The sequence below is a fragment of the Spermophilus citellus genome (assembly GCF_964194105.1).
Source record: "Spermophilus citellus genome assembly, chromosome: 15".
In the NCBI taxonomy this organism is placed as follows: domain Eukaryota; kingdom Metazoa; phylum Chordata; class Mammalia; order Rodentia; family Sciuridae; genus Spermophilus; species Spermophilus citellus.
In genome coordinates, this window is record NC_138195.1 from 90,286,257 (window position 1) to 90,299,224 (window position 12,968).

Below are 12,968 nucleotides of genomic sequence, written 5' to 3' on the forward strand. Positions count from 1 at the left end.
GTGAAACTGTCACCAAACTCAAGCTACCAGCCTGTGCTCACCTCGGGGACTTCACAGCCTTTTTCAGTCCTATTTTGGGGAGTGTGGTTTCAGCTGCCCACCCCAAAACTTCCCCTTCAGGCTTGTGCCTTTGTAAAAATAGCTCCTGCTCACAAGTCAAACCCCACGAGAGAGGACAAGGGTGCCGGGGTTTCCTTTGTTTCTGGCTGTCCCTGTCTTCTGAAAGTGCAGCAGCTGCGGCCAGCCAGGCTCAGATAAGAGCCTTCACCCAGGGGGAACAGTGAGATGGCAGAACTGCAATGACAATTCGGAGGGCGTAGAACAGAAGAGAATTGACCCACGTGTGCCACAAGCTAGTCTCTCCCAAACTCCAGCCATCGACGGGGAACCCCCTGGGGGTCTCAGCTCTGGCTGCTCCTCTGGCAGAGACTCAGTTGGTGGCACTTTTTCATCATCCAAGCCCACTTTATCAGCTGAGATGTCACCTCCTTGACGAGGTTGTCCCCAGCCCCCCCAGTCACATGCTTCCTCTCGTGGCATGCAGGACTCTCCGTTCCCCAGTATCTGTGACTTGTGCACCTTCTCTTCCCATGAGCACAGGCAGTGTGATCCACCTGTGGGGATCCGAGGATGTGCCATTTGTTCCAAAGGGCTCCCTGGGAGTTCCAACGCAGCCTCTGACTGACAGCCGCGCGCTTCCTTCTTATTACACTAGGTGCTAACCAGAACTGACACTGACCCCTGAGGATCTTCTTGGGAGACAGGCTTTGATCCACCTTCCCCTTCCTCTTCCACCTTTTCCCAGGTGACACTGGCTGGCCCCCTGACATCGTCAAACTTCCTTTGACCCAGAGTCAGCCACATCTTCCTGGTGCCTCCCCTCAGCTCCGCAGCCTCGGGAGTGCACGCTGCTTCTCTCCATCACTCACGTGACTCCACATCTCACCCAGCTGCTTTGTCACATCTCCATAGAGATGCCACGGTCTGTGGGTTGATGTCAGGGAGAACTCTGAACAGAGCAGGAAGCATCCACAGGGTGGCCTTTCGGGGGCAGCAGGGTCCTTCTTCCCTCCCTGAACTGGTCCATTAAGCCTTTCTTCCTCAAATCAAGGAGTACTTTATTCACCTTTTCCATTTCATCAAAGTTAGGCTTTTCCTTCCCAGACACCATCTTCCTCTCAGAGCACTTCTTAGGAAATTCCGCAAGACTGGCAGGGACCGGGTCTCTCTGCTGTGCTCTTCTCTGCACATCTGCCCCTCTAAGGAGTGAGGTGACATCCTGCCTTCCGATTTCCTGTGGCCAGCATCAGACTTGCTGTCTTGTTCTGCAGTCTTGGGCACAGGGCACAATGTGTGGGCCAGCTCTCACCCCTCTTTGACAGGGCTGCACCTGAGCACATCTCCTAAGCCCAGAGCATCCAGCTACCAACAGGTCACCTACTAGTGAGGGCCGAGGGAGACCTGGAACAAAGCACTTGGAAGGCTGGTCTGGGGACACAGCCAAGCCCCCAGGACTGTACCCCCAGCTCCAGGAGGCGTCCAGCGTGGTCCCCATAGAGTTCTTCCAGTGCTTTTAGCCCAGCACAATTTTTTGAAAAACAACTTCATAATGTACCCTGGAGTCACCATCATAGCCCCTTGTTTATGGGCTTGGCCAGATCAGATAAAATTTCATTCTCTGAATTGGTTCCTAATTTAATTACTCCCCGGATAAGCGGTTGGCCTCCCATCGCTGCAGGGGACGAAGAACTAGAAGATGCTGGCGCCACAAGTTACAGTTCTTGTTGGCAGCTGGGGGTGGATGAGACATTCTCTGGCCTTTGTCAGGTCAGGGAAGGCTGAACAGTGGGCTGGGGCAGAGGGCCACCATCTGTCCCACCCTTGACCTATGCTCTAGGTCCATCAAGAAGCAACCTGGGGGTTTTACTAAGAGCTTGGGCAGAACCTTCAGAGTCACTGACTTGTGACTCTAAAAGCCTAGCTGCGTGTGGTCTCTCTGGGCCTCAGTTTCCCCATCCATAAAAGGCCTTGGAGCTATGTTCATCTGAGATGCTCCCAACTCTAAAACTCCAACTACTCAGTGTCTCAGCCAAGATTTTGATTCCCACCTGGGAATCAAGAGTTTTCTAGGATCAGGGAAAGAGAAAGAAATCAAAGAATCTTATTATGAGGAAAAAGGAAAAACTTCTCAAAAATTATAACCCTAGAAACGGGAACATGTTCATACAAACAAAGCCTGTACACAGATACTCCCTGCAGCCCTATGGATGAGAGCCAAAATGTGGAGACAAACACAAACATCTACTGCTAATGGACAGACGGATAAAGGAAACTGTGGTCTAGCCATATTGTGGAATATTATTATTCCTCTTACAGCCTCTGCCATAAAAAAAAGAGTGGAGTACACCTGTGCCACATGGATAACCTGCTTATCCAAGTAAAGTAAAAGAAAGTGAGTCACAAAAGACCACATTCTACACGATTCTGTTCCCATGAAGGTCCAGCATGGAGGAACTGGAATTGGCAGAGGCTGTAAGGAGATCTGTGGTTGCCCGGGACTCGGGAGCAGGGGTGGAGGAATGAGGATTTGGGAGAGTATGAGCTAAACGATACAGGGTTTCTTTTCGAGAAGATGAAATGCTCTAAAATTGGCTGTGGTGATATAATGCACATCTCCATGAACATACAAAACCCACTGAATTGCAAGCTTTAAATGAGTCTATTGTCCGGCCCGTGAATCATATCTCAATAAAGCTGCTTAAGGAAGAACAGGTTGAACGGGCTTAGAAAGTCTCTTGTGTGATTTTTAAAGCAAATCAGAGGACAGCCTTGCTTTTATACAGAAACTAGCCAGTTCCACAGCTTCCTGGTGGATCCAAAGGTGGTTTTCAGCAGGTGGGTCTTCCTCCTATAAACCAAAAAATCACTGACTCAAAACTGGGCAGACTGGCATTTTTCTATTGATTTGTTTCAGTTTTAACAGCTGAGAGCAAATTTATTTTCTACCACTCAGATGGCAACTGGAGGTGGGTCTTCTTCGAATACATCATTTTTTATTCTGAGCTAAATTGTGCCCGAGGCAAAGGACCCATGGATGCTCAGAGGCCAACACACAAGCAAATGATCTTCTTGGCCTGAAAGATGTTTCTGGTGGGGAGATCACAGCCACTCGCTCCTGCCCTCCTCCTCTGCATGGCCTCCCCCATCTCATTTCTCACCCAAACTGCTGTTGAGTCGGTATAAATAGCTTCTTAGAGTTAGGATGACACAAAATGTCAGGCTGATGCCATTCTCATTAATAGGCACGACATTTGTCCCCTCATTTATTCTTACTGATAAACAACCGAAGCAGCTCTTTCCTCGGACTTTCAGTATAATGCACTTGGTTACTGGCCCAGTGTGGCATTAGATGGGCCTTTCTGGAACATATGATCTTTATCAAAATCCGTGACAGACAATAAGGAGGGTCACACCATCGTACATCAGATTAAAGGTAACCACAGAAAAGAAAATGGCGTGTTCCCACAGTGAGCAACACCCAGAACAGGCCCCATTTCCAGGCCCGTGTAATATGTCCTTCAGAGAAGGTGTGTCCACTGGACCAAACAGGAGCCGTTCCATACTCGACAGTGGACGGCCCAAGGTGACCCTCGAATTCAGATCTCATCATTCCTCTCCCCTTGGACCCTTACCCTGCTGCACTTCCTCTTCTGAGTGGAGCTCAGCATCCTGGGACCCCAGCGAGGGAAAGGTTTGCAAGAAAAATGCTGGACACTTCTCTACTCAGGACACCATGATGGTCACAAGGTAGTGATGGGGAAGGAAAGATGGGATCCCTGGTCTTAAGTCACCAGCTTTCAGTGGGATGGAGAAGGAACTGTCCCCCACCAGGCAAAGGGACATGGGCAACTGGGAGGCAAGAACATTGGTGGCCCTTGGTTCTAGCCTCTGCTGGGGGCCAGAGCTAGGAGCAGGGGTCCTACGGATCCCTTGCCAGGATCCTGGCTCTCATTTGCCCTTCAGTCTATGATGAGATGGAGGCTGCAGGTAGAGGGCCAGATCACCCTTCCCCCAATCAAGCCAGCTGAACTCCAGTGCCCCAGCCTTCTCCTGTGAACCTGTGGGCCAGAGGGTTTGGCTTCTGTTTCTATTTTTGCCCAGGCTGGTCTCAAACTCCTAGGCTCAAGTGATCCTCCTGCCTCAGCCTCCCAAGTGTCTGGGGCTAAAGGTGCACACCACCATGCCCTGATAGGATGAAGGGTTTTGAGGAATTCAGCAAATAGCACCCAAATATTCCACTTTGCATGCTGATTCCTTTGAACTGAGGCGACTTGGGGAAGAAGATGCAGGCTGAGGCTTTCTCTAAGCCCTTTATCTGCCTAAAGAGTATCCTCCAGCAGAAACTCAATGCCATGAGCCCCCTCCCTGGCTGTCACCAGCCAGGGAAGATTAACTGGGATCAGGAAAGCGGAGGCCAGAGGTTACACAGCACCCAGACACTCTAACCTATTCTTCTGAGGGCCTCTGGGGGACCACTTGGATGACCTGAGAGACTTCATCTGCATAACAAGACAACCATTGTTCACCCTCCCACGACCTGTGTGGCCACCCCCAGAAGCCCTAGCCCCTCCTCCTGGCCGGCTCAGGACCCCCCTGTCACCCCCACTCTTCTTCCACTCTCCTATTCTGCAGGACTCTGTGTGTGTGTGATTGAATATGTTCTTTCTCCTGTTCATCAGTCTTATGTCAATTTAATGTGTGTCCCAGTCAAGGAACCCAGAAGGATGGAGGGAAGCCATTTTTCACCCAGCTATGGTTTCCAGCCAGGGCCTCACAGAGAGTCTCAGGAATCCCATCCCAGTACAGGGCAGAGGGCAGATCCTGGTCTCCCACCCAGAGAGCAGGCAGGCAGGCGAGCCTTTGACAGGTCTGGGCTATTCTTCACAGGACAATTCAAAACTAACTGTCCCTGAGAATCTGACGAAGGAAGACGGGCACACAGAGGCCCCAGCAGATCAACACTGGCCCGGCAGGGAGAATACCTCCTGGCCACAGAAAGCGCCCTGACACCTTCTCCTCCGCTTCTTCCAAGAGCAGCAGCAGCAGCTCTGAGAAGGAGCATCCGTCACAGGGCACAGAGGTCAGCCAGCGGCAGCCAAGCCCCACCTAGATGTCTAAGAAACCGGGCAGAGGAGTCACCTGAGGACCCCCAATCCCCCCACTGGCGTGACTTAACAACAGAAGGATCAGCATGGAGGCTGAGAAACCCCCCCACTTGCCCCGATTCCCGGGCACTCTGGAGACCCCTCATGTGCACAAAGCAAACATGGTTTGGTGTGTGTACATTTGGAAGTCTCTTTATATAAACAGGTTCACAAATCAGGAGAAAATAATCCTCTGTAGACCAATAGTCTGATTTGGGGTTTAGAAATTATGGTCACTAAAAATACACACCAGGACATACTTTGTATTTGTAATGCAAATATTTACATTCCAAACAAAGAAGCCTGGAGCATAAAGACAAGCTATTTATACCAGCTATAAGAAATTAGAAGAGCCCCACCTCTGGCCCGAGTAGATGGCTCCTGTTCCTATTCTTGAAACACGAACCAAATTTCCACAGTATTTTTCCCTTAGACTCTCAAGACACAAAAAAAGCTATGGTTACTGTCTTTTAATAGCCCCAAAACCTGACGCCAGGAAGTCCAAGGTCATTACACTAGGCTCTGGCCTCCTCTAGAAGTTTAATGGCAAGTGTTAACTCTCTGTGCAGCTCCCACACCCAGGGCTCCTGTCTTCTGGGTGCACTAGAGACTCTCCAGGAGAACCAGCCTTTGGAAGGACCATTTTTGATGGATGGGTCCAGTCAGTAAATGACACACTTGCACCTAGAAGTGGCCAGATGTGCAAATACGTGGCGAGCCCGGACACCCTCCTTGGTGCAGCGAGGTCCACCAGGCCAGGCGAGCAGGCTGCACCCAGGAAACGGGAACACAGCACCCTGTGGGACAGGCTCAGGGTTGAAAGATACAGCAGAGTGGAACTGCAGAAGTCCAGGGAGGAAGGTCACCCTCAGAGCAAGGCAGCGATGCTGGGGTTCACGATGAGGGGACGGGGGACCCAAATGTAGCCAGGTCCAGGCCCAGCTGATCAGAGAACTCACTGCCAACACAGCCCAGTCTAGCAGAAGTACAGGCCAGGTGGGGGGGGGGGGGGGGGGGCAAAGGGGCAGAAAAGGTTCCTGGGTGGTAGTCAGCCATTAGCTCCCTCCAGGTAAACTGTCATCAAGTTCAAATGATTTGACTAATCCGTCCAGTCTGCCAAGGAGCGAGAAACAATCTTCTTTAATTTAAAGCCAGATAATTTCCCACAGCAGATGAGGACACGGAGTTGACACACCGTGTACGCCCTAGCTGCCCTACCCACGGCACACCTGAGAGATGCCGTTCATCAACCCGAGCCAGGGACCAGGCACTGGGCTCGGCACTTCACGGCTTCCCGGGAGCGGGAGGGGCTGACCCTGCAAACTCTCCAGGTGTCCAGGCCTGGTGAGGGAGTTCCCAGGCCTGAGCAATGAGCAAGTTCCCGGCAATGAGCTGGATCTGTGGGATCCAGCTGCTCCCACGGCTTCCATCGGGAGCGGACATCACACTGGATCTGTCTCTGCCTGTCTTCCTCCTCAGCTGGCTCTTTGCAGGTTCAGAACTGGGCCAACACAGTGGGTGGATTTGGAGAGCTCCCCTGAACCCTTAAGCATACCATGTCTAGTACTTCATCACCCCACAAAGTAGAGTTCATCCCATTTTATAAATGAGCAAACCAAAGCACAAGATGAAGCCACTTGTCCAGGATTAGACTCAAGCCCAAATCATGACCTAGGCGGCCCCTCTGAGTGCACACAGGATCCAACCCTGGTTAGAAGGACATCTGCCCCAAACCTTGCTGAAGGGAAATGCAAAATTCTGGCTGAGCATACTTTCCTCAGTGTGGGCAGGCTTGCAGGCACGACGAAAGGGCTGCCATTCCCCTTTCAATGAGGGCGAGATTAACAGTGCACCTACACTTCTCCATCTTTCCTTCTTTGCAATGCGGGTTCAGATCTCAGGGCAAAGGTGCCAGGGGCCCAGACCCACAGGGCAGCTACTTAAAGGACACAAAAACCAGGACAGAGCTCCGTGCTGGCCCGTCTTCCTTCCTGGCAGCCACTCCACTATCTTTTTGACCACAGGGAGCAAAATGGCCCAGCAGGCATACATTCCATTTCAAGAGAAAATGTTGGACCCCCAGGTTCCAACACAGTGTACGAAAAGCATAATTGGGTCCACCTGCACCTAATTATTTGCCCATGTTGGGGTACTTTCCAGGCACCAGGAACGGGGCTGCCTGTTTCAATATCTTCACCACAAACACAATTCTGGAAAGTATCCAAGTTTCCATTATAATGACACCTCTGCTTTTGAGGATCTGCCAGCCTTACTTTCCTCACAAACCTAAAAGGCCCAGCCCAGGATGAGATCTAGAAATGAAACACAGGTGTCAGGAGTGCCTGCCCTGGCCAGGAGGCCCCAACACCCCCACTCAGGACCCTTTTACGCTTAGAGAGGGACTCAAGATATGACACCCAAGTGAGCCACGCCAGCACATCACCACGAAAAGCTGACTGCTCTCCTCTGCGTCAAACAGGAGCACAGTCAGCCTAACCCCAGCCTCGGACAGCTTCTCATCTTTGCAGAGCTCCAAGGGATGTGGAGGAAAGGGGAGGTACTCATCTGTGCTTGCAGCAGCCATCTGCAGGGTGTGCATGTTTCCCTAGGCGCAGCCCTGGGGGGCTAGGAGCACGAGGCAAGAGTCCCAGGTGAGGAAACAGCCCAGAAAGATAAAGCAACCAGCCTAAGAATCCCAGCTGAATCCAAGGCAGCCAAAAAAAGGCAACAAGCAAAATTCTATGATGGCCCAAACCAACGTCTGGCCTCATGCTTCTTGAGATAGAATATCTCTTTACCTCTCCTCCTGGATGTTGAAACCGGTCAGTTCTCCATCCCCTATGAGAATTAGATAGATAGATTATTTGGCATGTAATTAGAAACTCGAAGACATTCTTCCATCCTTGCTTATGAGCTCCAGAGCTACAGAATACCACAAGAATCAATGTTTACTGAGCACTTATTGTATACCAGGTACTGTGTCAAGTACCTGGCAGGACTTCACTCTTTTATGGCACACAGACATGAGAGCCAGAGGGTAGTGAAGCCGTCCCAGAGGACTCCAATCTCCAGGTCGCCAACTAGCTCCCACTTTCCCGAGGCCCCTCCAAGGCGCCTGTGAGCAGCATTATATAATTCTGACTTGCACAAGTTCGGCCTCGCCCACTGAGCTGAGTGCTGTGCCACTGCGTGCTGAGTGCTGCCTCTCAGCCCCTGTGCACCTGCCCAGGGCTGCACTGAGGGGGAACACATAACCCTGCAGGTCGCTGCTGCAAACAGCAGCCACCGTTGGGCTCCCTTTCCTCCACATTCCTTGGAATCCTGCAAAGATGAGAAACGGCTTCCCACTCGCCACCTCTCCCCACCTCCCTGCTTGCTGATTCATGCCTGCCTTTTCCTTCTGGAGCCACGATCATTATTCTTCTCCCACCCATCCCCATTCCCACCTGCCTCTGCTGTCAGCCCTTGCTCCTTCCTCCTGCACCTCTGGAGGGCCACAGCAGCCTCACAGCCCTCTAAGCTTAGGAGGCAAGGGGATACACCCGTGGCACCTGTCCAGCACAAGGCCGGCTGTAAACTTGAAGGGACACAGTTAGTGACTGCTATTATGATCAACCACCTTCCTTCTCAATTTTCATATTAAAGAAAAAAAATTCTATGTTGGCCCAAAGCCACACAAGCCCTTTACCTCTCCTGGATGTTGAGACTGGACATGCCATGTAGGGAGCCACCACATTTCTGCCTCATCGTGTCTGTGGGGACACGGGTCTACACATCCATTACTTTGTCCCTGGCACTTTGTTTTAAAAGGGAAGCCATCTCAGTAGTGAAATCAGACCCTAACACTTGAGAACAATAAAGAAATACATCATGCAAGTCCAACCCCTGTCTGGTACTTAGCCAGCTGCAGGAACATGATCTCTTTATTCACTGCATGGGAACAAAGTTACCCTTTGAAGTAACAATACCCTACCTGAGCTCCCCAATTACAGAGCAGAGGGGAGAGGGGTTGCAAAGTTCTCACCACTGACTGAAAGAGTCACTTCTAAATCATAGTGCTAAAGACATGTCCCTTGGCTGATTGCTCAAAGGAATGACACTCTCAAGCCAACTATGACTTTTAAAAGTAGTTTCTTTTAGAAATTTAAGACAACTCCTCTCTTCCACAAATGGCCTTCAGGAGGCACCTCTGCCATCCTGTGCCTGCTGAGGCCCTGAGGAAGGGGAGGGGTCAGGAAGTGTGGGGAAGAAGATGATCCGCTCCCAACTACAGGGAGCATCAGTTCATCTGGGAGCAGGGCTGAGGGGGCAGGTCTAAGAGGGGGACCTGGGGCTGGGGCTGGCCTTCTGTTATCAGCTGTGTGAACCTAGGCAAGTCGCTCTGCTGTTCTGAGCCTTCGCTCCTACGTGTGGCAAGAAGAGACCCCTCCACTCAACCCACCTTCTCCCGAACCTTGCTGTGCTTTGTCCTTATCCTTCTTCTCAGCTTTGTCCCTCCGGGTCTAATTGCAACTCAGGGGCCACTCATCGTCTGATGCTGTCTGATGCTAAGTCCCCCATGGTGTTAAACACGAAAGGTGCATACCCCAGGTGATGGTCATCCCATGCTGAATGCTCCCATGAATGCTGGGTCCCTTTTTATCTTTACCCTCACAGTTTCCTCCCCAGAAGCTCAACCATGGGATCCATGGGATGGCATGAAATTATATGAGAGGTTTTGTGCAGAGTCTTGCTGTCCACACAATGGGGTTGGTGGATTAGCTACTGAAGGCCCTACATGCAGGCTTGCCCATGAACCCAATGGGCACCTCCCATCCCACCAGCCACTAGCATGACAGGCAGCCTTCAATTCTCAGTCACCTGGCCCATGGGGGGTAATTCCCCTTGTCCTCTAGTGTGTCCTGCCTCTATACCATATGACACCCTCCTGACATATACACAGGGCCCAATGTCAAGCTCTAGACTCTGGGAAGGGCTCTCGACCCTGCCCTTCTCCCATACTTCTTGAATTTGAGACCATACCTCAATATGGAGGCCTGGGAATGGTATTGAAAATTGACAAGACCTGTAAACTCTGCTTTCTCCCAACTGGTTGGAGCTGAGTGGAGGGTGTCCCCTGTGACTGGACATGCACTGGCCTGTTCAAGATACCTCCCTGCCAGCCTCCCCCAACCCCCTGAACTGTAGCTGCCTCAGCCCAATGATCTATAGATCCCCCTCATGCAGCCCCACTGTCGTCGAGCTCTGGGGTCAGTTGGGATTATTTTCCTGCTTCTTCTCAAGTCACCAATAAGCAGAGTCTGCTCCCACCTGCCCAATCTTCCCTGAAAACATCCCTTCTTCCCCAGGCAGGGCCTTCTCTCTCTCTCAGACATGGGGAAAGCCAAGAGGCTCTTCTGACACCTCACCTTTAGGGGAGAAAGGTGTGGGTGGAAACAGCAGCCATGGTAACCATGCTAGATCTGGTCAGGACAGAGGTCCAGGGGTCACATGCTTTAACCATCAAAGAAGAACAAGGCAGACCAGCCTCCCTACCATGATATCCTGGATGCCACTTGCTGGGCCCCATCAGTCACTGCCCACAGGGAGAAGGACACCATTCAGTTTGCCTTAAGAGACCCCTAAAACTTCTGCCCCAGGAAGGGGGATGTTGGTTGGAGGGAAGACCAGCCCTGCAGCTCCTCCTCATGCTCACCTGCGGCCTGATAGAGAAAACAGGCTCCATTTTCTCATCCAGGAGGTAAGGGAAAAAAAAAAAATTCCTCCTAGTTCTTCATCTGTTTGAGAGGAGAAAAACTTATTTGGTAAAAAAAAACTACCTAATTAAAAGGCATTTTTATTTCATGCTATTTTGAACAAAATCCAATCTGTGTGCCTTCATGTATCGATCAAGAGATCCTGGTTGTGCTGCACTTGTGAACATCAGAAAGTGGCCTATTCTGAGAGGAACGGGTGCCTTATTTTCCACTGCTCTGGTGGTAGAAGGGGGGTTGAGAACGCTCTGGGTGGAGAATGGTAAGGGAGGGTCCAAGAGAAACTTTGAGCGAATCTCTAGGCCTGTTTCCTCCTGGGCAATCTCAGGGTGGGCCTTTTCAGGTGGCTACCCTAAGCCAGAGCAGAGGCCACACCATCCAGGAATCACAGCTGATAAAGGGGCTGGGGGCAACCGGCCCCCCCCTCCCCCCCCCCCCGAAATGCTGTCCACATGCCTTAGCGAGATCTCCTGGAGCCACAACTTCATTCTGGAAAACTCTTTACCATTAACTTACCCACGGAGAACATGGCGACGAAGCCCAGCTGTCACGGGGGACTCCCGTCTGGAGACAGGGAAGCCCCCCTCCCGCAGGCGCCGGTCCCAGCCCCCAGCCTCGCTACCTTCTTGGGGAACAGAGACGTCTAGGGCTGGGAGCCGGCAACCGAGCCTTGGGCATCTACACCCGCTGCTCCAGCAACGCCAGCCTCTCCCCGGTAAGCAACGTGGGCATCCAGACAGCGACCCGGCAGTCAAACTGCGGTGCCTGGACCCAGGCGGCTCCGAATCCCACACACCACACTCTCGCGCGCGCGTCGGCCAGTAGGTTCTCCCAGAGTGGGAGTCGGAAGGCGCTTCCCCAGCTCTCCATTCATTCCCGGGAAGGCCGGGCTCCCTCCACCTCGGCGGCTCCCTCCGCGATCCCAGGAGCTCCGCCGGGCCAACTGCGCCACGACCCGCCACCAGGCACCCTCAGTCGCCGCGTCCTCTCGCACTGGCAGGCACAGCCCAACGGACTAGCTCTCCGTCACAATTGCCAGCGTCGCCCCCGCGCCAGGGCCGCTGCCTTCCCGACTCGCCGCCTGCGGCCCCGGCTCCGAGCTGCCGCCCCACAGCGCGGCTCAGACCTCCTCGCTCGGTTAGCCGCGCCCAGACTGGCCGAGGACGGCGGAGAAGCGCCGGCTACTCCCGAGTCACGCCGCCTCCGGAGACGCTGCGGGGCGCGGGAAGAGAACCGGGGACGAAGGGCGGGGGCGGGGAGGAAAGGCGGGAGCAAAAGTTCAGGCCGCGCGGGGCTCAGATGTGCCCTCATCTCCCAGGCCGGTCCTCGCGGTCCCCTCTCCCAAGAGCGTCGGCGCCAGACACTCTCTGCCTTCCCGCCCGGAGTGGCTGCAGGACGAGCTGAGATTCTGAAGGCGGCTCCGAGCCGGAGCTCCGAGAGAGTAGCCCATGCCTACCTACCTGCCCTGGGCCGCGCCGGGAAACTTCCCCGAAGTGTACTGGGAGCGGGATTGGGGGTGAGGAGCGCACGGCCGGGGGAATTCAGTCCCCGACACTATCCAGGGCGCGCTTGCACCGTGAAATCACTCTTCTGTCCGTCCGTCCGTCCTCTGCAAGTCCCAGACGGTGGCAGCGCAGGGCGAGGTTGGTTCAGCCGGACAGCCGGCCAATGCGTGCCCCGCAGCTTGCGCCCTCCACCAGCCTCCAGCTATACACAGCGCCACCACGCCACCGCCAGGTCCCCAGTCCCCTAGCTCCGGCCACATCCTCTCGGGGTAGGGAGGGGGCGTGTGAGCCCCGGCGCAGCCAACGGGCAGCCCTTCCCGCAGGGTCCCCAAGCGCACTGGGCTCCCGGAGCGCGGCCAACACCAGTGGCGAGGAGACGCGTCCCGCTGGGGATCGCAGAAGCTTCGGGGAGGCCAGGCCAAGCGGCGCGGGGCCCAAATCTGCCTCGGCTCCACGCGCTCGCAAGTTCATTGTCTGCCTGGGCCGCCGCCGCCTCCTCCGCGCCG

The 12,968-nt window shown here is 53.5% G+C and overlaps 1 protein-coding gene across 5 annotated transcripts in view; it reads right to left on the reverse strand.

Annotated features, from left to right (window-relative positions):
- CHST15 (carbohydrate sulfotransferase 15) overlaps positions 1-12,968 on the reverse strand; it is an 80,702-nt gene that overhangs the window by 54,890 nt on the left and 12,844 nt on the right. The window contains exon 1 of one of the 5 annotated variants that reach the window (XM_081268626.1): positions 12,418-12,590. The exons of 2 other annotated variants lie outside the window; for them this stretch is intronic. The gene's annotated coding sequence lies outside the window, so the exon portion shown is untranslated. Of the gene's footprint in view, positions 1-8,002; positions 8,027-11,473; positions 11,608-12,417; positions 12,591-12,968 lie in introns of those variants that run through there. 2 more of the 5 variants (XM_081268628.1, XM_081268629.1) reach the window with 2 other exon arrangements.